The 26,297-nt window shown below is 36.8% G+C and overlaps 1 pseudogene across 1 annotated transcript; it reads left to right on the top strand.

Moving 5' to 3' along the window:
- The first annotated feature begins 13,127 nt into the window (after positions 1-13,127).
- LOC143614881 (phospholipid-transporting ATPase 1-like) lies at positions 13,128-22,114 on the top strand (annotated as a pseudogene). The gene is made up of 7 exons (XR_013150367.1): positions 13,128-14,631; positions 14,724-15,030; positions 15,313-15,989; positions 19,507-19,630; positions 19,694-19,913; positions 20,572-21,030; positions 21,774-22,114. The product of XR_013150367.1 is annotated as a phospholipid-transporting ATPase 1-like (transcript).
- The last annotated feature ends 4,183 nt before the right edge of the window (positions 22,115-26,297 follow it).

Here is a 26,297-nt window from a genome sequence, read left to right as displayed (position 1 = left end):
GGCCGTGGCCGTTACGTGTAAGACGTGGTGTGGCTATACATGCCTAGGTGTCACCTTTCCATTGGTCGATGTCACTATCAGGGAATATTTGGGAAATCTTCTAGAAGTAGTTTGTTACAACTGCTCTTCCATATCACGTGGGGATCACGTGCGTAATGAATCCCTTGTGTGGCTTGTGGGTTCTTCCCGCGGATGCTCATTGATAATCTGTGGACTACGATGGGTGCCCGCAAAGCACTGTTTTCGGAACTATGGATCATTTAGCTGGTCCTGTTCTGACTACAAGTATTTGTCCATGTGTTCCTCTTGCGGATGTTTATTGACGATCCGCGGGTTAAGTGAGGGTCCACAGATTGGATTGAGGACCCGTGAGTAGCTTTTCCTACCCTACCTCTATAAATATATTTTTTTTCTCTCTCTCCTTTAGTCACAACCACTTTCAATAAATATTAAAAAATGGGTCCTATTGGAGACATCCAGACACCCCATTATACGCTGCGTATAGCACTATATGCGGCATATAGGATACAATCAAACACAGGACTAAGTGTGACAGTCCTAGGTTGTCAAGTCGTACCTTATACTCCGCGTATAGTGCCATACGCGTCGTATTATGCCCATTTGACTTATTGTACCGTCTCTCCCTTCCCCTCTTTATCTTTGTATATCACAACACACACACACATATCACATACACCCGAGAATCACATACACCCGAGAAGCGAGAAGCAACAAAAAATGTCATGGTTCAAGCATTTATTTCCAGACTTGAACGATGAGGAGCCGGGTTACGCGTTTAACGATCAGCCTAGCACGTCGTGGTTACCAAATTTGAACCAAGTTTCGTTGTATATTTTATTTAGTATTAAGTCGTTAATTGCTTTTTTTTAACTAAGACATGTTACATTATGTTTTTCAGGAGTATTTCGGTTATGATATCCAGCCTGAACAGTCTTACAGTCAGCCTAGCACGCCGGGGTTACCAATGTTGAACCTGCAGGTTTCATTGTATATTTATTTAATATAAAGTCGTTAGTTTGATTTTTAACTAATATATGCTACCATTACGTTTGTCAGGAGTATTTCGCTTACGATAGTCAGCCGTCGTACCAATTACCTGTTGTCGGATCGGATTATGGAAGTCAATCTTCTTCTTCTTCGTACCACTTACCAGTATGTAACACCCGTTAATCTCGGTTCAAAGATTTAAAGCTTGTAAAGTATGTATAATTCTCGGGAATTAACCGACGTTTCTCGGAAGCCTTTACGTCATCCCAGTACATTTAATCGTTTAACTTTCTTCCAAGTTGTCTTATTATTCAATTTAGAGGGGCTAGAATGAAATATTTTTATGTTATAACATAATACTTAAAACCCTAACTTCCCCCCTCTCTTGCTGGTTCGATCGGCGCAAACACAGCCCCCCTGCGATTTTTCCTTTTTCCAGCCAATTCGTGAGTGTAAAACATCAATTAAAGGTTAGTACTACGATTCCCCAAGTCTTTTACACCTTAATTGGTCGTTATAGCACGCGTATTGATCGATTAATGGCTTGTTTTAGGCTAACCGGGTGGCTGTCCAATTGAGCATTTCCGGGACTTTTTTGGGTGAGGTTTTTGCACCAAAATCCTCCTATGTATGTCTAGTATAACATACTTAAATATCATGTTCATTGGTATTCGTTAGATTGGTCAACTAGTTGTCGTTTGATTTCTAGTGTTCGGTTGACTAGAATTGTAGTTTGATGCGTTTAACGCGAGGATCGAAGTGATTAACGATCAATTTAGCTCGGGGAACTTGGTTTGATGTACGGGATGTTGAAAAGTCATTTTTATAAGTTATGGGGCTGAATTGGTTGTCGGTTGCTCAAACGGGTCGGTACAACGTGCAATTGCGTTTATTGAATAGTTGGTGCATTGTACTTGCGAGTTATCGACCCATTTGACCCGTGTAGTGTTGTGTGGACTTTTTGGCTGTGATTTTGTCATATTGGATCCACACGGGGCTGAGTTGGATGTTAACGGCCTAAACGACTCTTAAACACGCGTGTTAGTGTCACCTAGTGCTTCTGGGGGTAAATTGGGAATTCTTTATTCCCGAGAGTATCTAAGGGTCGTTTGGGTGAATGTAAGGCCTCAGGGGCTGTTGTGATTGGGTTTGATGAGGTCGAGACTTTAGGTAACTCGAGCCATGTTAGAACGTCTCGTATGATAAACGAGTCATCCCGATGTCGTTAGTAATGTTTGAATGTAAACCGACAAGTGTTTTTGAGTTTTGGGATTACATAGGGATTCTCTAGCTCGTGGTGAACACGCGTCTTGTGTCAGGTGAGTTGATGATGCCCCTTTTTACTCTTTTCAAGTTTTGGGCTAGCATGCACACCTAAGCGATTTTGCTTGATGAAACGTTTAAACTATTTTATATAGGCTTGTTGGTATATGGTAGGCCTTGGGATGTTGTTTGGGTTGTACGTTTGCTCGACCCTGATGTTATTACTTGGATGTTATATATATATATATATATATATATATATATATATATAGGGATGCACTTATAAAGATATTTATATGTATGTGTGTGTGTATATATATATAAGAATGATTATTTATTGAAGATGATGGCCTAATTGATGTATCCCTTTTATAGTTTAAAACCTTTGGAATGACTATTATAATTATTATTATCGATGTTATTTATTAAAACTTGAACTCACTCAGCTCAAGCTGACTTTATGTGCATGTTAGTGTGAGTTTTCAGGTTAGGAGAAGGATGCCTTACCGCTTGGACGTGCATGAAGCTACTTGGACGAGAAGGGCATACTTGGATGGAAGATTTAGATATTAAACATTTCTTTTTAAAAAGTTTTATCAAACATATTTAAATTGGTTTTGGGCATTATTCCCGGGTTTTGGGAACTTATTTTATTAATTATGGTTTTCCGCTGAATTATACTCTAAATTGGTTGTTTTAATGAAATGAACTGTTTTTGAGTTTAAGTATTTTGTAAGTATATTGTATGAATACCAACTGTAGGATTCCCGGGATACGAGGTCTTACACAGTAATAGAGGCACCGTTTTAAGGAACCCAGTCTTCGTACCATGTACCAGTAGAAGTGCCAACGTATTATGAGGGAACGAACATGATGTTGATAATTATGATGCTATGGGAAACTCACATGATGAAGATAATTATAATGATAATTACATACGTAAGCTGACGGTTTCGTATAAAACAGATATTGTAAGACACCATATGTTTTGTTTAAGTTATTATTACCTTTTTTAACATGTTTTAAAAATGAGCTTAAAACTGTTTTAGATTTTTTAGTCCCGCAATGAGTTGGAGGATTGGGCCAAGAAGAGAGGACCGGAGCATGGGTTTGTTATTGTGGTCCAACGGTCAAGGAAAAATGATATGGAACTTGCATGCAACCATGGAGGGTAACCGAAACTGAAGGCCATGGTCAGGCATACCGATAGTGTTAAAAAGTGTTGTCCATTTAAACTCTTATAGAGGCACGACGTAGCAGGTAATTGTTGGAAGCTTGAAGTAGTAAAGGACACATCCTTATTGTCTATGAGGTACCTGACAGCAGAATGGTTAGAATAAATAGTAACCTTACTACCCCATATATATGACCGGAATTCATCTAGAGCATATACTACTGCTAATAATTCCTTCTAGGTTGTGGTATAATTTAATTGGGCATCCGAGAGGGTTTTACTTTCGTAGTATATGGCAACGGGTTTCTTTTCAACACGTTGACTGAACACAACCCCAATTGCATAATCACTTGTATTACACGTTATTTCAAAAGGTAAATTTCCAATTCGGTGAATGCAAGATTGGGGCTTCAACTAACTTTTGTTTTAAAATGTCAAAGGCTATAGCACATTCATCATTAAAGTCAAACGCGGCATCCTTTAACAATAAATTACATAAGGGTTTGGTGATATCACTAAAACCATTAATGAATCGTCTATAAACCCAACATGCCCCAAAAATGATCTAATGTCCTTGACATTCGTGGGATGAGGTAGGATCGTTATAACTTGGACTTTAGCTCGGTGTACCACTATCCCACGGCTCGACACCACATGGCCCAACACAATCCCCTCTTGAACCATGAAATGGCTCTTCTCCTAAATAAGAACCAAATTCGTTTCAACACATCTTTTTAAAACTCTTTCAAGTTGGTTTAAACATGACTCAAAAGATGTGCCGAAAATAGAGAAATCATCCATGAAGATTTCCAAAGACTCCCCCACCATATCTGAAAAGATACTCATCATACACTTTTGATAGGTGGCGGGGGCATTACATAGCCCGAAAAATTTGAATGTGCGATACGGGCAAGTAAACGTGGTCTTTTCCTGATCTTCAGGATGAATAGCTATCTGGTTATAACCTGAATAACCGTCTAAAAAACAATAAAATTTCTGAACTGATAGCTTCTCTACAATCTGATCGATAAACGAAAGTAGGAAATGATCTTTCGATGTAGCCGCATCAATTTTTAAAAATTAATACAAATTCGCCACTCAGTTACCGGCCGGGTGGCTACCTTGTTACCTGAGTCGTCCGTGACGACTTGGATGCCTGCTTTCTTCAGTACTATCTGAGTCAGGGTCTCCCACATGAGAAAACTGAAAAGTTACAAACTTTACATCCCCGGGTATGATTCGAGACGGTTAGCTGAGCATCGACATCAAAAGATCTTCGATTAAGCAAGTGTAGGCTATGTAGATGATCTCTATATGTCTTGGAATGAGAGAAATGGTCTCTTGCCTCTTCAAAACTGCTCTAGAACGTGATAATCTCTCTTCGGGTCCTCAAAACTGTTTTTAATCAAAAACCCTAACTTTCCCGTCTTTAGCACCCATCGCGATACATGATGGGGTCTTCCCAGGTCCATTGCGTATCACGATGGACCACAACATTATTTTTATTTTTATTCCATCGTGGTACGCGACGGTGTTACGCAATGGGTCTTCTCACCAGCAAATCCAATTTCATGTCTCGTAATGTGTGCTGGTCATCCCGAGTCTTCAATCCATGCTCGTACAGGTCCAAAATAGCTGCTTTAATTACCTATAACCTAAAATGCAACACACATATGAAATATCGAAATTCATGCAATAAAAAATTAAAACTACTAATTAACGAACTAAAGTATATACAAACTGACCGACCATCAAGAACCGACTTTAGCGGTTCTGGAACATAACCGATTTACTATAATAGGTTCTAGTTCCGGTTCTATTTTTCAGTCATTTTCGATTCCGGTTCAGTTCTTGATGTTCTGAACCATTGCACAACCATAGTTATTTGGTAGTAAGTACCGAAAATCCCGATCCCGAAAATCGCAAATTGTTGGTACCGGTACCGGTACTGAAATGCTCGGTACGGTAACTGGACGGTACCGGTATTTAAGGTAAAATTCGGGAAATACCGGTACCGTACCGGTCTCGAAAACTCAAAACCTTGGTACCCATTCGGTACCGATGGTACCAAATCGGTACCGGTACCAATCGGGGCCATACCGATTTTTGCTCATCCCTATTTGGTAGACATGAAAAGAAGAAGGAATATAATAAAATTGGTGATGACTCGCGGTGGTAACTATAGTGGATGGCAGTGGAGGGTGGTGGTGTGTGTAGTGGCAGTGGAGGGTGGTGGTGTGTATGGTGGCGAGAATGGTCAAAGGTGGTGACGACGGTGGGTGGCAACGGTTGGCGGTGTTGGTGGGTGGTGGTCGGTGGTAGGTGGTGAAGGTGGTGGGTGGTGAAGGTGGTGGGTGGGTTACAGCAGTGGTGGTGGTGGTGGGAAGATGGTGGAGGTGATGTAGGGTTAGAGGTGCACAAAAAACCCGAACCCAGAGCCAGACACGAAACTGGGTTTTTTTGTACCTAGGTTTTTAATAACTGAACCAGTACCCCACCCTACCCGTAGGGTACGGATAGGGTATGCATTTTATATCAGACCCGATTTGTACCCGGTACTACCCGAAAATCGGAACCGGATCCATACTTGGAACCGGGCTTTTTCAATACCCAAAACCCGGTTTTTCAAATACCCGATTTATACCCGAAATCACCTAAAAAATACCTGAAAATACTCGAAAAATATCCCTAAAATGTTCAACCCCTTAAAATATCAATATATACTCAAAAAATACCCTGAAAAGAGTCCGAAAAAAAACCCGAAAAATAGTGGCTTTTAGTACCCGAAGATAGGGTATTTAAATACCTGGTTCTATACCCAACCCGGACCCGATACATAGGGTATGGTTTTTAGAGACAATACCCGGACACGAACCCGACCCGGATATTGCCGATACTCGTTCATACTTCATACCCAAACCCGGTCCATACCCAGAACTGGGTATTTGAAAACCCGATTTGTGCACCTCTATGTAGGGTGAAAGATGGCATGGAATGAGAAAAAAAAATAAGGGGCGGATGAAATGAATTTTGGGTGTATTAGAGAGAATGAAATGGACTAGGTAATTGATAATTTCATTCCATGAACCAACTAAACATTTTTTTTCATTCCTTAAGCCTTCGCAATGGTCCAATACATTCCGCCTCCCATTTATGCATACTAAACACGACCTCAAATTAACATTTTCACATCAGTAGCGTTCATCCATTATATTGATACAGAATATATGTGTTTAGCATTGGTGACGTGGGTAGCCCAACCCACACACAAAGTGAAGCTTACAAAATAAGGAAGCTTTGGAATAAAGAAGCAACTCGCACAAGCTGCCGGACAGGGAAGCTAGAAGCTTCCCCCATAGGATTCCTAAGTTAACCAAGAAGCTCTTGCTATAGTGAAATGGCAGAAAAAGTCATGGCTGCCAAAAGGCTGACGCCTGCCATAAAGTAAAAGCAACTACAAGACAAACAGAAGCTGGACGAAGGTTGCGCGAAAATGGCATGCACCCAATCTGTGTAAGTTGAAAGAAAAGCTGACTTATTCCCTTTAAGAAGCTTAAGCTTCCCCCAGAAAAGCTTCCAACTACCTATAAAAGGAACGTTTCAGCCAAAGGTAGATCCATTCTCATTCACTCTATTTTCTCTAAACTCTTTCTCTTTATACTCCTACAATCTTATCATCGTATCATATCACTGATTCTCACGCCGAAGGTTAATCGTAGGAGACCCCCTCCTACGGTGAGACTAACCGGTCGTGTTTTCTTTGATTCTTAGCAGGTAGAGAAGCTCTGTTAGGGATATACTCTTGGACCACCATACTCATATTGTTAGCTATCTCATTGTGGCAACAAACATAAACTAAGTAAAATATGGTGCTAGCTTGGTTGGTCTAAACTATGAAGCGCACTCCCTCACCCAACCACCCTTGCAGATGCTCTACGTAGAACGATCCCAACCAACCTTTTCACGACGTCATTCGTTTTTTTTTCTTATAGTCTTTTAGTGTTTTAGTTTATTTTATATTTTAATATTTATAACTAGTTTCGGGTATATTTTACCTTTAAAGTATGATATTATACAAAATTTCGAATATAAGGTTGTGACGTAGTTATATTCATCTACGATTCGATATAAATTACATTCAAAACCGAGTTTCTATAATAATATACAAATCATAGAAGCAGAATCATACAAGCCTTCCATGCTACAAAGTTTTTTTATTTTGTAAGTTTTTTGCCCGGATCCTCTTACAAACTTTAAAATATTATGATATTATACAATTTCGTTTGCGACATATTTTATTTTAATCAGCATGCGACATATATAATTTTGACGAGGTTAATATTTATAATGTTTTCGAAGACGGTAGAATGAAACTGCTTTTTATTTTGGGAAAATTTCCAAAATATGTATTTTTAAAAACAAGTTTTAAATTTTAGTTATCATTTGTAAAGAATTTTAAAAATATGTATTTTAATCTAGTTGTGACGACTAGATTTTTGGTGTCAATGAGTAGTTTACAAAACTATTCGCGACGACTATTTTAGGCTAAGAAAAATTTAGGGACTAGTATTTTGACGCCCTAAACTTGTCGGGACGACTAGTTTAGGTAAAAAATAGTCTGGACGAGTTTTTAAGAATTTTTTTGTATTTTTCTTAATATTATATTATTATATTTAATTTACTCATAATTAGTCTTTCCTTTATAAATTTTAAAATATAAAGTTTTACAAAAATCCAAATATACCATTGAGACGTGCTTTTCTTTATCTACGCGCAGACGTAAGATTTATTCAAAATTGAGCTGATCAAATTTATATCGAGGTTTTTTTTTACCTGCTCGGTTTTGAATAAATCTTATGGCGGCATGTAGATAAAAAATCACGTCTCAATTGTGTATTTGGACTATATTTTAAAAGTTATAAAAGAAAAACTAATTATGAGTAAAATTAAATATAATAATATAGTATTAAGAAAAGTACAAAAAAATTCATAAAAACTCATCCAAACTATTTTTTACCAAAACTAGTCGTCCCGACAAGTTTAGGGCGTCAAAATACTCGTCCCTGAATTTTTTCTTAGCCTAAAATAGTCGTGGCGACTAGTTTTGTAAACTACTCATTGACATCAAGAATCTAGTCGTCACGACTAGTTTAAAATACTTATTTTTAGAATTCTTAACAAATGATACTTAAAACTTGAAAATTGTCCAAAATAAGCATTTATCAAAACAAATTTCTAGTTTTAGGTATCATTTGCAAAAAATTCTAGAAATATGTATTATAAATTAGTCGTGACGAGTAGTTTGTAAAACCAATTAAAACTTGCCGTGTGTCCTTTAACTAACCATAAGGAGCACATTCACTAATCATTTACTAAATAAGTTTCATGTCTCGTAATCAACGCCCACGAGTAATTCATAAGTCATTCAGTCGCGATGACTAGCTTACCCGGTTTACATTCCCTACACGAGTAGTTTATTAGTAGTTAACTCGTCGCGACTAGTTTAATCTTATAATCTACTTGTTGCGACTGAATGACTTATGAATTACTCGTGGGCGTTGATTACGATGCATGAAACTTATTTAGTCTTGACGAGTAAATGATTAGTGAATGCGCTTGTTACGGTTAGTTTAAGGACACGTGACAAGTTCCAATTGCTTTCTACAAACTACTCGTTACGACTATTTTATAATTCTTATTTCTGAAAAATGGTGAATAAAACTAGAAATTTGTTTTCATAAATGATTATTTTTCCTTTTTATAAAACGTAAACATTGGTCTAGACTAGAGATGCTAATTCCCGAAGGCAAGGAAGCGTAGGAAGACGGTCTAACATATGAGAAGATTCCTCCGGCAGTTGAAAGTCAAGTTTGGCTTCAGACCTGTGACTTAGAGGTGCATAAAAAAAACCGGTTCGGTTATTAACTGGACCGGTTTTTTTGGCCCGGAAAAAAACCGGTTCGGTTAATAACCGGACCGGTTAATAACCGGTTTTTTTTCTGTCAAAACCCTAACCGGTCTAACCGGTTAGGACCGGTTTAGAAACCGGTTAGAACCGGTTAATAAACCGGTTTTTTTATTAACCGGTTTTTTAATAACCGGTTTTATGGTTAACCGGTTTTTTTTTTTTTTTAATTTCGCGGTTTAAAATACGAATATTTGTTTTTTATATTTTGTACTTAATGAAGACCATTATTTTTTCACAGTATAAACAAACCGGTAACTACAAGGCAAACCGGTAACTACAAGGCAAAACGGACTGACCGAAGCCATTCTTTGCTTTCGTTGTTAGGGTTCTTTGCTTGGAAGATGAGTATGAGTGTGTGTTGGTGAATGTGTTTTCAACAAACCAAAGATTAAAAACACATAACTTTCATTTATAGTTTTTACATTAAAAATACAAACATTAAATCGTTATCGCATATTCGTAACTCAAAAATACAAACATTAAATCATTAACACTGAAGAAATCTCTGCCAAGAACTGTTGTTCATGATTTAACTCAAAAATACAAACATTAAATCGTGAGCTAGCAGATGCTCCTGTTGTTCCCAATCGCAGTTTGTTCATGATTTGCCTCCATGTTTGCTGTTTCTTTAACTAAATTAGAAAAATCCAAATCAACAAGTAAATAAGAGCACATATTAGGAAAAAGAATGCTTAGACACGATTACATGAACAACTTGCTGTTTCTTACTCATGATTTGCCTCCATGTTTGCTGTTTCTTTAACTAATTTTCTTCGCTACCCGATCCCGAACTATTTCTTAGGTAATTGTCGTACGCGGCTTCTTCATCGGTCATTGGTTGAGTGTGTCCTTCATTGACCTCGTCTTCATACAAGCCCGCTTCATACTCCATTTCCCCCTCGAGTGAGCGTTGATGTTGTGCCCTATCTAAAGAGTCCAAGTAATCCTTGTAGCAAATCGACATCTCTATAGCTGGTGCAGTGAGTCGAGTCCTCCTAATCGATATAACCCTGCCAGAAACAGAAAAAGCAGACTCCGAAGCTACCGTGGAAGCTTGGACCGTTAGTAAATCTTTGGCCATGGCGGTGAGGATCGGAAACTCATCCTCCTTACCTCTCCACCAAGCCGGCAAATCAAGACTTCTAAATTCATCCGGAGTCATGTGTTTCACAAAGTTGGTACCACCATACCTTCCAAGTTCATTGCTTGGGGTGTTTACCCTTTGACGTTTACCGGCGTCTTCCCAAATCATGTAGTACATCCCCATTTCAAGGTCGGTTTGGGATTGGGATTGGGCAACAGCTCTTAACGAGTCATGAATTTAGGAAGACGACCCGTATTTTGTAAGGTAGACATCATACATGTTTGACAAGGTGGTGTTGAAAGCATTCTTTAAAGTTTGGCTATAATAGGGGTTTTGATCGTCGTTTAACCCAAGCTCATCACAAATTTTTTCTATTAAAGCTTCAACACCACCAACATTGATGCAAGGGTTTAAAGCAGCAGCACATGTCAAAACAGCGGGTAGTTGTTGAAAATATTTTCTAAATTTTTCTTTCATTTTTACACCCATATCAAAATAAGGTGCACCCCTACAATCAAGTTCACTCAACTTTGTGCACATGACAACAATTTTTGGTAAAGCAATGGGGCTTGTTGGATAGTAAACCCCGGATAAACTAGTTGTGCAAGATTTAAAAATTTGAAGGACCTCCGTAACGATCTCAATCAATAACCAGTTTCTAGGATCATATGGTGCACATTTACCCCTACTTGACAAAATTTGATGAAACGCAATTAATGATTCTTTTTGTTGGATGGCTTTCTCAAACATATTACAAGTCGAGTTCCATCTTGTTGGACAATCCCAATTTGGCCCCAACCATTGACAATTAGCTTCTACACAAAATTTTTTGTATCTTGAAAATGTTTTAATGTTGCTAAAAACATCTCGTAACATTCTTTTAAAACTGTTTCTTTGCGTTTCGATCATGTTTAACCCATCTTGCACGGCCAAGTTGATAATATGTGCAATGCATCGTCTATGAAAAAACGCTCCATCACAAATAGGTTTATACTTTAATTTTAAATGGTCAACCGCGGCCGTATTGTTGGACGCGTTATCAAACGAAATTGAAAAGATTTTATCTTCAATTTTGTATTGTCGAATGACTTTATCCAAGATTTGAAAAATATTTCTACCCGTGTGCGGGTAATCAAACAATTGAAACGCAACGGTTCGTTTCATCATTTGCCACGACTCGGGGTCAACCCAATGAGCCGTCACACAAATGTATGAGTCGGGCGAACCATGAGGTACCGACCAAACATCCGTTGTTAAGTTTACACCAGTTTGTAAGTTTGAAAAGTATGAAATTAGTTCGGATTTAGCGTTTTTCCATGCTTTAAGACAATCTCTTCTAAGGGTCGAACGACTTACGTGTTGGTAGCGTGGTTGAACATAGTTTTGCATCATCTCCGTGAATTGAGGGTTGTCGAAGTGGTTGAAAGGAAGTGTTTGTTGAATCACAAAGTTTGAAAACTGTTGACGTACCGCTTCAACGTCGTACGTAAACACCCCTCCTTGATTCGTCATTTCCGGCTGCGAACTACTTCCCGCTTCGTCCTTCAAGGCCTTGCAAAAGCGCTGTTGTATATGCGCTTTTAAAGTGGAGTTTGCATCTTTGGCATAGAACTTCAAACAGTGCTTGCATCGAGCTTTTTGGCGACCGTTAGACAGTTCGCATAGGTCGAAATGTTGCCACACATCTTGGTTTCGTTTCGTGGGGATGATCCGAACGACCGTTATGTCTGTGTTCGAGGCACCCATGTTGACGGATGAAGCAGCACTTTGGGAGGCCATGATAATAAGAGCGTATAATCGAGTATGAAATAAACGAGTACGAGTATGAAATAAACGACTACGAAATAAGAGCGTATGGAGTGGTAATGTGGTATAATTGAGTGTGAGATAACAAAATAATCGCGTATGAAATAAACGTTTAGAGCTAGTAGAGTTGTATAATCGAGTGTGAGCTAACCTACCCAACCTAAACTATATATAGTTGTTTGTGGGGGTAAAATGTTAAAAAAAAACGGCTAGAAATCAAGAAAAAAACGGGCAAAAAAGGACCCAAACGGTCATATGGCCGTTTTATAACGGTCAAAAACCGGTCCGGTTTTTAGGTTAACCGGTTTTTGACCGTTAACCGGTTAACCGGTTTTTAGGTTAACCGGTTTTTTATAAACCGGTTTTTAAATTTAACCGGTTTTTTTACTAACCGGTTCAATAACCGGTTTTTGTCCACGAATGAGTAACCGAAGTACTAACCGGCGGTTCAATAACCGGTCTAACCGGTTTTTAAAAAACCGGTTTTCGTAAAAACCGGTTTCCGGTTTAAACCGGTAAACCGGTTCCTCAACCGGTTTTTTTGAACACCTCTACTGTGACTCATGTGTCTGTCTTCTTCCCATTCACCTTCAGACCCCACGAGCCCTCAATCAAACCCCCAAAACCCTCTCAATAAACTATTCTTCCTCGTGGCCTAAATATGACTTCTTCCTCGCTTCCAGAACACAAACTACACCTTAATAATAATAATTATTATTATTATCATTCACATACATTTCAATTCCAATCTCATAGCCGTCTTCTCTCTAGAATCCCATCTTTGCCATCTAAAACCCTTGTTGTAGTCTTCGATTTGTTAGCAAATGGATTCAGATGAGTCCAGGAGTGTTGATCTCCACCCGCCCAAGCCCAAAGACCACTCGAGCATTTCGTCGAACACTTGGCGTGCAGGCTCAATCAAAGAAGTTGAAGTTATTGAATTAGGATCAAAGGCTGGTAGTGTTCGGTATGGATCCAGAAAAGGAGGGTCCACAAGCAGTATGTCTATGTCCATGTCCAGGAGAGAGATCAGAGATGAGGATTCAAGGTTGGTTTATATTAACGATCCGGTGAAGTCGAACGAGTCGTTTGAGTTTTCGGGTAATTCGGTTAGAACAAATAAGTATTCGGTTTTGACGTTCCTGCCTCGAAACCTATTCGAGCAGTTTCACAGGGTTGCATATGTGTATTTTTTGATAATAGCTATTCTGAATCAGCTCCCACAGCTTGCGGTCTTTGGAAGATTCGCTTCCATTTTGCCGTTGTCCCTCGTGCTGTTGGTTACTGCGGTTAAAGACGGGTATGAAGACTGGAGGCGACACCGGTCGGATCGAATTGAAAACAATCGGTTGTCGTCTGTTTTGGTGAACAACACATTTGAGTTTAAGAAATGGAAAGATATACAAGTAGGCGAGATCATCAAGTTCTCGGCAGATGAAACGATTCCTTGTGATATTGTTCTTCTTTCGACCAGTGATCCGACCGGTGTTGCTTACATTCAGACTATCAATTTAGACGGTGAATCGAATCTTAAAACACGGTATGCTAAACAGGAGACGTTGGGAATGCAAGAGATTGAAACAATTAGTGGGACTATTAAGTGTGAAAAGCCCAACCGAAACATATACGGGTTTTTGGGGACGATGGATGTTAATCAGAAGCAGGTGTCGCTCGGGCCGTCAAACATTGTTCTTCGTGGGTGTGTGCTCAAGAACACAAGCTGGGCGATTGGAGTTGTGGTGTATACTGGTATGGAAACCAAAGTTATGCTTAATAACTCTGGTGCACAGTCGAAAAGGAGTCATCTTGAGGCCCAAATGAATAAAGAGATAATCTATTTATCTTTTTTTCTAGTGGGATTATGCTCAATTGTTTCACTTCTTGCGGGTATTTGGTTAAGGCGACACAGAGATGAGCTTGATATCATGCCTTTTTACAGAAGGAAAGATTACTCGGGTGAAGATGTTGATAATTACAAGTATTACGGGTGGGGATTTGAGATTTTGTTCACATTTCTTATGTCGGTTATCGTGTTCCAGATTATGATACCGATTGCTTTGTATATATCAATGGAGCTCGTGCGACTTGGTCAAGCTTACTTCATGATCAGGGATGATAATATGTATGATGAGTCAACTGAGTCAAGGTTGCAGTGTCGGGCCTTGAATGTGAATGAGGATTTAGGGCAGATAAAGTATGTTTTCTCTGATAAAACGGGCACTTTAACTGAAAACAAGATGGAGTTTCAGCATGCAAGCATTTCTGGTGTTAATTACAATGGGGATAAAACAGAGTTTTATGGAGAACAAGGTGGATATTTTGCTAAAGGTATGTGTTCTTTAACTTCTTCACTTTTAAACAGTTTGTTAACAGTTAGTTGTTTATAGTGAAACCTGATTAGTATTTATTTATATATACAGTGGACGAATTGATTTTGAGGCCGAAAATGAAGGTACAAGTGGACAAGGAGCTGGTTCGATTATTAAGAACGGGAGATGACACAAAGCTTGGCAGAAAGATATATGATTTCTTTCTTGTATTGGCTTCTTGCAACACAATTGTACCAATTTTGGTGGATGCATCAACTCCTGGTGAGAAATTGATAGATTATCAAGGCGAATCTCCAGATGAACAGGCACTTGTTTATGCTGCTGCTGCTTATGGTTTTATGCTTATTGAAAGAACATCTGGCCACATTGTTATTGATATTCTTGGAAATAGACAAAGGTATCTTAGCTGAATCTGTTACAACTGATTATGTTACTTTGATTATTCAGTATCACAAAATAAGTATAAAAACTCACTTACAAAACTAATAAGGATATAGTTTTGGAAGAAAGTTTGAAGCTGTATAATCGATTATGGTTTGCAAAAAGATTTAGCAACCTATTTTATCAAAAGTTCAAAACAACACCAATAAAATGTTGAATAATAGTTTCCTTACATAAATCTTGTCATCATTTTATCTGCTTTTAATCTAATTGACATACTTTGAACATGACAACACAGGTTTAATGTTCTTGGAATGCATGAATTTGACAGTGACCGAAAACAGATGTCTGTTATCTTAGGATGTCCCGACAGCACGGTAAAAGTGTTTGTTAAAGGAGCTGACACAACCATGTTTAATGTTATAGACAAATCAAGAAACACAGAAGTGGTAACCGCAACCGAAAGCCATCTACATGCATACTCTTCTGTTGGTTTTAAGGACACTTGTAATTGGAATGAGGGATTTAACTCCTCATGAATTTGAGCAATGGCGGGCTTCTTATGAAGCTGCAACCAATGCTTTAATGGGCCGGGCCCGTTTACTTAGAAAAGTTGCCATAAACTTAGAGACCAATCTTAGCATATTGGGAGCTTCTGGGATTGAAGATAAACTGCAACAAGGTGTACCAGAAGCAATTGAATCTTTAAGAATGGCGAATATTAAAGTTTGGGTTTTGACTGGTGATAAGCAAGAAACTGCAATTTCAATTGGGTATTCTTCAAAGCTGTTGACCAGCAAGATGACTCAGATTATAATAAACAATAATTCTACAGAATCGTGTAGAAGGAGTTTGGAAGATGCATTGATTTTGTCTCGAAAAGCTTTGACTTCTGGAGAAAATGCAAGGTTGCTTGCCTTGATCATTGATGGGACGAGTCTTGTATATATTCTTGATTCTGAACTTGAAAAGCAGGTGAGTAATTTTGAAACCTCTAGTTTACTCCAGTTTAAGTTTGACTACGGATTGGGTGGGTCGACTAACAGGTGAAACTGTGACGAATCAGATAGGATAATTTTGATCCGACACACTGTTTATCTAGAAAAATATTTTTTTAGTAACCGCTTAGTGCGTAAAATATGATACAAAATCATATTATTTCAATAAAATTGCATTTTTTTCTCACACGGGTAATTTTACCTGAAACATTATTCTCCGAAAATTTTATTATATTTTATGATCAATTAGTATGTCACTATGATAAATATTTATTTCCATAAATTTAATTGTTTTAAATTAAAGGGTAGACACATCTTTTCTAAAAACGTAATAATTTATAACCAGCTACTGTCTTAAATGTTGGGTTATGAAGGCCTTTGGGCCGGTTTTATTAGGAGGCCCAGTTTTGGTTCCTAATTATGTCTAACCCTAATACTGTTTATTATATATATCCCATCATGTAATTGTAATCTTTGTTCTGAGCTAATAAGAAAACCTAGTTGCAGCCCGTGGACGTAGGTCCCCTCGCGGGGACCGAACCACGTTAAATTCTTGTGTCGTTTATATTTTCGTTTATGCGTGTTTATCGTTGTGCATGTGTGTGCTGTTTCGCTTCCGCGCGCCGCTTTGTTCCTAACAAGTGGTATCAGAGCTTTGGCTTGTTGGACACACGGTTCGTTGTACTGGTAACGATTTCGCAGAAGGTTTTGGTTCGAATCTGTTTTTTGGTGATTTGGGTTGGGTGGGTCCGTCACCGTGAATAACTCTTGGAGGTCGCCTGTTTTTTTATTGGTTCGGTTGAAGGTCAAAAGGTTTTAAGGCTCAAATGTTCATCGGTTTTAAGGGTGATGATGTCGCCGAAAAACCGAGAATCTGGTTCGATTGACAAAGGATCCTTGGATGTTGTCGGATGTCGAGACATGTGGTTGGCTTTGTTGTTGCGAAGAGCAGATTTGGTCACCGGGTAGCGTTTTGCGTGCTGGTTTGTTTGGCCGGAAAAGCGTGGCCGGAGCTTCTCTTTTAGCTGCTGCATGTTGACGGTTTCTTGTTACAAGAAGGTGACCTACATGCTTTTGACTTGTTTTTGTTTTATTTGACCAGTAAGTTTCAAAAAAAGCCCTGGGTGGGTCTTATTTCTACTGGGCTACTTTAAGTTGATGGGCCATTGTTGGTTTTTGGGCCAGCATTTGGATTTTGTGATTTTCTTATTTCAAGACTGGTTGGGCCAAATGTAACAACTTGTTGGGCCGGTTCTTTAGCCTAAACACTGTTTTGGAATTATTTTAAGTTCGTGTTTTGGCGTTATTATCAACCATTATTATTTTAACCCGGTTTTGTGAAGACCATTTAGGTTCGGGTTCAGATTTGTTTGCAAGAGATTAGTCTGAGGTAACTTTATATAGTTTATTTACAGTTAGTTGATTTATCGGTTATTGCAAGAGCAAATCGGTTTATTTGGCAGTGTTCTGTTGAACAATCGTCAAGTTTAGGCCCGTGCCCTTGTTGTGTCTGTTCACTGTTTTCGATTTGTTCTCGTTTGTTATTGTTATAACTGAAGACGAGGTGGTTATGATCGGAATGTTGACGGTTATGGATTTTGGTTGATTGGTTTGTCATGTGAACTTGGATATAGTACTGGTGATGGATAAACTTGGAGAAAATGGAACCAGCGGGTGTGCTGGTGACGGCATAAGTGAAAAAAAAATGAGGTTAGTGGCAAGTCATGTAAACTATTGCTCGTTTGGATGATCTTTCGGTTAGGGTTTGAGTTAACTGATCGTGTGTACGGTCATAGAACCCTTGGTACCGCTTGATTTCATGAAAGTTCTACTGTTGTTATAGCTGTTTGCCTGTTAGCTGGTTCGAAAATGTGATTATTACTTCTTGTTCGTTTGGAATTGTGAAGTTATATCTTGTTTGGTGGTGATCAGTGGTACACCATTTGAGAGGTTCATAATCTCGTGTTGGGTAAAGTTATTTGCCGGGATAGTACGAGTGGGGTTCATCTCATGGAGTGTTGGTGTGGCATGGGTTGGGATAACAGTGACAGTGGGAGCTGGGCATAGTCGACTTGGTAGGTTGCGTAGAGGTGAGACATTTTAAGGGTCGATGTCGAAAGGTTTGGAATTCTGCTTTTGAGAATGTATCTGGGGTTGATGCATTGGGACTCAGTGAAGGCGGTGAAGACTCTTGGGTTCAAGATTCTGGTATGCTTTTTTTCTTGTTACTCGCTTCATTAAAGCATTAGTGAATTTTTTTTTTAAGACTGTTGGAAGATACGATCTCTGTATGACTGTATCGTCGGAAGAAGTGAACCAACTTTTGAGTTATAAGGTCTTGGCTCGCTGAATCGGGTAGAGCTAAGGGGTTTCAGTTTGCAGACATGAAGCCTAGAGCCACGAGGATGTCAGCTTGAGCGTATTCAGAGGTCTGAACATGTTCGGGGTTTTGGTAACAGTGGGAGCATGCAGGTGTGTTCTAGGTTTGTTTCCAAAGGGACGTTGGGTTCGGAGGACCAGGAATCCGAATGTGAAAATCTCTCCTGGTATAGTCTGCTGATTTGGAGAGTGTTTATCCTCTGGAAGTCTTTGAAGCCGGTTGTGTGAGTAAGTGAGGGTCGGTTAAGATTGAGGATGAGTCATTGGCGAGTTTTGTCATGGCTGGGTCTGGGATGACCGGATTGGAGTTCTCGGGAGCTTCAATAGGCCTTTCAGGTAACTGATGAGAAGGGCGGATGCAACCAGGGTGTGGATTGGTAGAAATCTTAGTTTGTTCCTAGAGAACTGGAGGCTTGGAGAACTTCTTTTGTTGAAGTTTTAGCTTGTTCTTGGAACTGGAGGCTTGGTAGATTTCTATTACTGAAGATTACTAGAGTTATAAATGAGATTGTTATATTTACTTGGATGGCAGGCTGGAATTTATCGCAAGGCCTTCAAGTGGGAGATTGTTGGGTTATGAAGGCCTTTGGGCCGGTTTTATTAGGAGGCCCAGTTTTGGTTCCTAATTATGTTTAACCCTAATACTGTTTATTATATATATCCCATCATGTAATTGTAATCTTTGTTCTGAGCTAATAAGAAAACCTAGTTGCAGCCCGTGGACGTAGGTCCCCTCGCGGGGACCGAACCACGTTAAATTCTTGTGTCGTTTATATTTTCGTTTATGCGTGTTTATCGTTGTGCATGTGTGTGCTGTTTCGCTTCCGCGCGCCGCTTTGTTCCTAACATTAAATACAGCTATAAAGGTTGTGTCATTTCAATAAGATATTAAGATTTTAACTTTTTTGATAAAATGAGGTAGGAGATTTTATGCTTTAAAAGTAAATTTGAAGGACTTTCAATGTGTTTCACGTTTTAACTAATTTTCTTAAAGTTATTCATTTGACTTGTCTAAGAGAAAACATTACTGAATAAAACCATTCATAAGTAAATGGCTCTAAATTATGTATCTATTTTGTATATTCTAAAGTTTCTGAGTATTTTGTTTGTATCAGTTATTCGAGTTAGCCAGTAAATGTGCTGTGGTACTATGTTGTCGAGTGGCCCCATTGCAAAAAGCTGGAATCGTCATGCTGATAAAGAAAAGAACAAATGACTTAACTCTTGCAATAGGCGATGGTAAGTTTATAAGTAGTTCTGTTACACTTTATAAGAATTCATTGAAATAGGTTTGTGTTTCAGGTGCTAATGATGTTTCAATGATCCAAAAGGCTGATGTTGGAATTGGCATCAGTGGCCAAGAGGGTCGCCAAGCTGTCATGGCTTCTGATTTTGCTATGGCCCAGTTTCGGTTTCTGGTTCCTCTTTTGTTGGTTCATGGACATTGGAATTACCAAAGAATGGGCTACATGATTCTCTACAATTTTTATAGGAATGCAGTCTTCGTCCTTGTTTTATTCTGGTAAAAATGAGATTTATCTTTCTTGATTTTCATGCTTTTGCTTTTTAATGATGAATTTCAACTGTAGATAAAATGTGGTCTTTTAAGTACAGGTTGTGTCAAAGTGGGTTGCTCATTTTTATTTTTCTTTACTAAATGAAAAATCGGTTATTACAGTTATAACTTAAGTCTGAATTTTTAGGAGTTGGCATGTATTAACATTAGACTTTAGCAACTTTCAACCCATTTATCCATTCCCCTTTTGGTTAAAAATATTTTTAAATTACCTATTTTGACCCGTTTAAAATCAAACACAACCCATTAGACTCATTCCTAAGTAAGTAGATCGTAACTGTCTCCTTTAAGTGGCCTTTGTAATGGGCTGAAACAGGCTCTCCTCAAAACGGGTCGGGTCTTGTTGACCCATAACAACTTTTTTCCAAATTCAGCTATATAAAAAGTCATCCTTTTATAATCTTTATTTATAATCAATTTGAAATCAAACACAACTAATATCAACCCCTTTGCTAAGTAAATTGGCCGAAATTGCCATTGTTAAGTGGGATCAGCTGAATGATGGGTCGTAACAGGTTCTGCTGAAAACAGGTCAGGTCTTGTTGACCCATATAAATAAAGTCATTCTTTTCTAATCTTTACATATTTCTGATATTCTATCCAGGTATGCACTGTATACCGCCTTCACTTTATCAACAGCTATTAACGAATGGAACAGTGTATTATACTCTGTAATCTACACATCAGTACCCACAATTGTTGTTGGAATTCTCGATACAGATCTTTCTAGAACATCTCTGCTAAGGTATCCTCAGCTATATGGGCCTGGACAGAAAGAAGAAAGCTACAATGGAATGTTATTTTGGCTCACAATAGCAGACACTCTGTGGCAAAGTATTGTGGCATTCTTTGTTCCCTTAATAGCATACTGGAAAACTGATATTGATGGTTCAAGCATCGGTGATCTTTGGACACTCGCGGTTGTGTTTCTGGTTAACCTTCACTTAGCCATGGATGTAAACACGTGGACCTGGATCATTCATGCATCAATTTGGGGTTCAATTGTTGCAACCATTATCTGTGTTATCATCATTGATGTTATCCCCATCTTGCCTGGATACTGGTATGTGGAGTCTCTTAATCCTTAAAGATTGTTTAATTGTTGCGTATGTGGTTTGTTTATATCAAATCAGTAAAAAAAAATAAGATTGTTTTTGAAAAATCAAAAATACCTTTGGTTAGTTATTCGATCATGCCAAGTAAAAAATACGGAATGATGAAAAGACAGGAATGCTTTACCTAATATTAACCGAGTGTCTTTAGTGTTCGACTAATTGTGTAAATATAACTATAATTATTAAAAAAGCTTTATGAAGTAGAAGTGATTAAAAGATTAAAAGAAAAGGTAAGAAAAGAAAACAAAGAAAACAAAATAAAATAAAAGAATTGTAATAATTGAACATCTTGTTCTTTAGTTGTAAGTGCAAATGGTCATTTTTAAAAAAACTAACAGAAATTTCAATACCAGTTGGTGGGAAGGATGTAATGTGTTACAACATATGAACTTTAGGGACGTTTTTGTACTCATTGAAGTTAAAGGACACAATCTACAAGTTATCCCGTACATAGAGGATGAAAACTGTAATTTACCCTACTTTTAGTTTTTTCTGACTACAAAAACCACTCAAATAGTCAAAATTTTGTTATTGTTCCATTAGTGAGAATTTTTTTTATGAATTAAGTGGCCTGAACGGAACATATATATGAATCTTGGTTACTGCTTGGTAATAATATATTTTTCTAAAACGCATACTCAAACACCTCTAACTCAATAACCTAAAAATAACCATTTTATTGTGTTTGCAGGGCAATCTTTCATCTCGCAGGCGATGGATTATTCTGGGTTTGTTTAATCGTGATTATTATAGCTTCTCTGATCCCACACTTTGTTTTAAAAACATTGGTTCAACATTATAGACCAAGTGACATTCAAATCGCGGCGGAGGCCGAGAAATTTGAGAATTTAATCGAGTCAAGAAATGCGGAAATAGAAATGAACCAATCTCAGAGGTGAAATGTTTTTGTTTTAGTTGAATTGTTATTCTTTGTTGTTGTGTGTTCATTTTATTATTCTATTCTTTAGGTTGCTAGAGACATGGTCTCTTGCTATGCCTGTTTTGTGTAGTTTTCTTCTGTCCTAAGGATAGAATATACAGGATAAGTTTATGAGGTTTTGTATTTAGTTATCATTATTTATGCATGTCACTTGGACTTGCATGTACAGTAAAACATAACTGTTTAGGACATAAAGTTTGATCTTTTTTATATGTAGTGTTTTTTGTTCCTTTTCGCTTTTGGTTTCGCCGTTTCGGTCTGGTCCTGGCAGTATTAGTAGACTACAACCTTATTAAGATTGTTTTTTATTACTGTACTAGTTTTAGAACCCGTGTAATACACGGAATGATACAAATGATATAAATTCAAATAAACTAAAAATACAAACAATCAATTCAAAATCAGACATAAGTCGATAATAGTTTATAAACATGAAAAATGCAATGGAAAACTATGGATATATGCAATCTTAAATAAATAGTACAGCTACAATCTTGATATGATTTTGTTATAAAAATACTAAAAAGTATTTTATGGTTTGTTTTTTCTTTTAAGGATACATTGGATAATGATCAATTTAATTTATCAACGTACACAAACTAAAAAACTTTGCCTAGATTTATGATTTTTTTAACACTACATAGACCATGGCAGTTATTGTACTAAGCCAACCGCTTAGATCCATGAAGTATAAGAACTTAAGGTTCAAGATACAAGTCTATTCCTCTTTCTTTCTTTATTTTGGATGATTCTTTTCGGAATCATATCTGAATTTTTCACAAACTGACATGCAAAAATAACTAAACCTTTTTGATAAAGATAAGATGAGATGTAGAAAGATTACTTACAGGTCAGAAGAAGGCATTTTTTATCACCTGAACTACCATCAACTTAGCAACTTACAATCTTCCATTGCATATATATAACATATCTTTGCTGTATGTATCACAGTGGTCTTGAGAGAGATAATTTCCAATGATACCTTTAACACGCCTAAACACGTCCAAGAACAACAGAACTTAATACATGAAACAACAAATTTATGTTTCAACATATTTAAGTATCCAAAACAATTTCAATAAATAGTCAGTAATACGCTAAATATTATTAAAGAAATAAAAACTCTAAGAATCAATGTCTCTACAAACTTTAAATCAGTTCACCCTAATAATCAACCTCTTTTATAGTCAGCTTTACCCAGTTAAGTCCGTTTAAATTTTCATAATACCCAAAACAAACCAAGTCCTAAAAATAAAACTCCAAAGCAACCCATAATTTACAATTTGTAAAATCAAAATAAAGTAGAAAGGAGACCTCTAATCTGTATAAGTTCAGATATCTTGATAGTACGTAACCGATCAAATGCCGAAGTCTGATCACATGCTTTTTATACTTCGGTCATTTCAAATAAAGGTATCTTAACCTCATAAATAGAAGTATTACTTTTCAAAATTCAAACTGTAGCGTAAGGCAATATCTATTTAAGGGGTGATTGGTTTCAAATTGAAATTTATTTATTATGCTAGCAGGACCATCTTGACAGATAGATACCAACGAAATTCATAATTAGGTTTTCCTATTCTTTTCTTTCTTATGCAATATAAAAAAGGATACAATAAAAGACATTACCTATCAACCTTCATATATTTAGCATCTTTCACTTGATACAGAAACATCTTCACATATTTTAAGGTCGGTACCAAGATTTTCCTTTCCATATAAGTCAACACAAATAATAAATAAATAAGTTACCCGTTCATACCAATTTAGCTCTAAGTTGTAAAATAATACAAACATTATAACCATCAAACCAAAACAAATGCGAATGGTTGATTGTTTACAGCTCCTAGTGCCATTGTTTCTACATGAGGCGGCTGAGTTAAATAGAGATCATGCCAAGAATCCACCCGGCAGTTCCATCATCGCATGCAACCTATGCACACATATCTTATAAACGACACCAACGATACAAAAATATAACAATAAACAAAATAGCATTAAACAAACTTACTATAATTCTTTGGTAGCAGACAAATTTGTTTATCGATTATCATTAACAACCTGCCATGGTTTTTACAAGTCTGAACAGAATTGCATACAAATAACAAACCAAAAGGTTTCTTCTTGGATACCATAACCTTTAATATGAACTACTTACAAAATCAAATATAGTTGCAAAAACTAATGATGAGCTACCAAAAAAAAGGGAAAAAACTAAATCTTTTATGCAACCTTAAATTTTAATGTGAAATCTTTTAGTTTAATATTGAATTGGAAAAAAAAAAAAGTATAAGTGCTACTCAAATCAATCACATTTAGCAGAATGAGGGGTGGTTGGGCTGCAGCAAGTGCATTTCATAAGTAATAGAAAATAGATTGTTGTTTTTTAAAAACAGTAAGAACATTCCTTAGAACTAAATGGGTGAGAAATTGAGCATAACAACCATGTTTTGGTTTAACTCAGTTTATAAGTAAAATGAGTCAAATGGAGTAAACCTAAATCAAATACAAACACAACAAATTCATCGACTTCCACAACCAAATAGATTAAACCCCTAAATATTAAACCCAAATGCAACTACAATTATCAAAATTAGATAAAGTTTGATTGAACTATATATGGTACGTACTTTCTGAATTGATTCTTTCAGTCTCATCTGTCATGAAATCGAAATCAAAACAAAGAGTACCGGATCGATTAAAAAGCAGTATTCAGAGACCAGGAGGGAGAAACATTAGGGTTTCGAAAGAAGAAAGAATCGTGGAACGATAAACGGCTTAGGGTTTCACAGATAAGGAAGTGTTAATAAAAATTGAGATCTACGTGATTTTTTCTAGCTATAGAATGAGCGGGAAATCATAAGTGAGAAGGATTGTGAGAATGCCACATGTCACAATTATTTTATTTTATTAGAATAGGTAGATTTTGTTAAAGAAAAAAATTTGATTTTAGATATTTATTTAATTTAATATAATATAAAATAGGTCTTCGTTTGTTAAAGAAATAAATATGATTTGCTCGCTTTGTTATGGACCATGTAATAATGATCACCATAATGTAATCAAACCTTCTTGAGTGGCGAGTAACGGTGTTCTATGGTTAAGTTTGACGCTTTGACATGATTATCATTCAAACAGCATATGTTTTTAACACTTAAGCATTGCAGTTTGTCGCAAGAGGCCAATACTCATGGCTTTATAATTTTACAAGCCAATACCCATGGCTTTATAATTTCACGTTCAATACATAATCATTTTTAATTAATAAAAATGAAAGTGATTAGGGTTTTAACCTTATAATACAAATCTTCGTTAAATTTAATAACTCAACTATTAAAAAAATTTTGGGCCACCTTTATTTATTTGTAAAGTTAAATAAGAAATTTATTTTACGACCTGATAGGAAAAATGCCCTTTTTCTTATAATTTTTTACTAGGTTAGGGACCCGTGTAACACACGGGCCGGATAAAATTTAATTGAATAATAATAGAAAAAGTATATAGAATTATTAAAGTATTACATAAATAATACAAATTAATAGTTAGTGAGAGTGTTGATAAAAAATTTATATAAACAGTTGTTATTTTGTAGTAATTAGGAAAATTCGTTCCAAAACTTGCGATAATGTATTGGTATTTTATAACGTGGAACAACATTTGTGTAACAGTTTATTATAGACAATTTTCAAATTCTGGGTAAACAAAAGTGGTGTTTAGAATGTAAGTGCAACAGTTTTGAAAATTGTTGGCTGTATCTATACTTAAAAATCAGTGGAGTTTTTTTTTTCTTTTTATCAAATAGTTATTGGTTAAACATAAAAATATCATCATAAACAATATAGTGTCAATAATTCTACGAATAAGAGTACTAATCCGTAACCCTTCACGTATATTACAACTTTTAAAAAACAAAAATAAAACACTGCACAATGGTTATATAACTTATAAATGAAAAATGAAACAAGCATACAAACAAAATTTAACTAAATGCACACCATGGGATTTTCTTTATCTTAGTACACCCCCGGTCCTCAACCAACCTCGCTCACAAATGATCCTGCAGATTGCCCAGCTTCTTTAAGAACCTTTAGAGATGTCGTCTATAACATATGAGTAAGTTATCTATATTATATGGAATGGTTTTGACCGGATAAGAGTGAAAAAGTTATTGTTAATGAGTAAATTTAAAATGCATTGTTCATCCTCTATAATTTTAATATCTACTGAAAGAGGTTCTATAAAAAAAAGTATTATTTAATTAAAAATGAGAAAAAA

The sequence above is a fragment of the Bidens hawaiensis genome, unplaced genomic scaffold (assembly GCF_021521415.1).
Source record: "Bidens hawaiensis isolate Kalapana, Puna unplaced genomic scaffold, B.hawaiensis_p1.1 tig00041222_1, whole genome shotgun sequence".
NCBI classification, from domain to species: domain Eukaryota; kingdom Viridiplantae; phylum Streptophyta; class Magnoliopsida; order Asterales; family Asteraceae; genus Bidens; species Bidens hawaiensis.
Note: the sequence above shows the minus strand (reverse complement) of the source record. Positions and strands in the feature narration are given on the sequence as shown.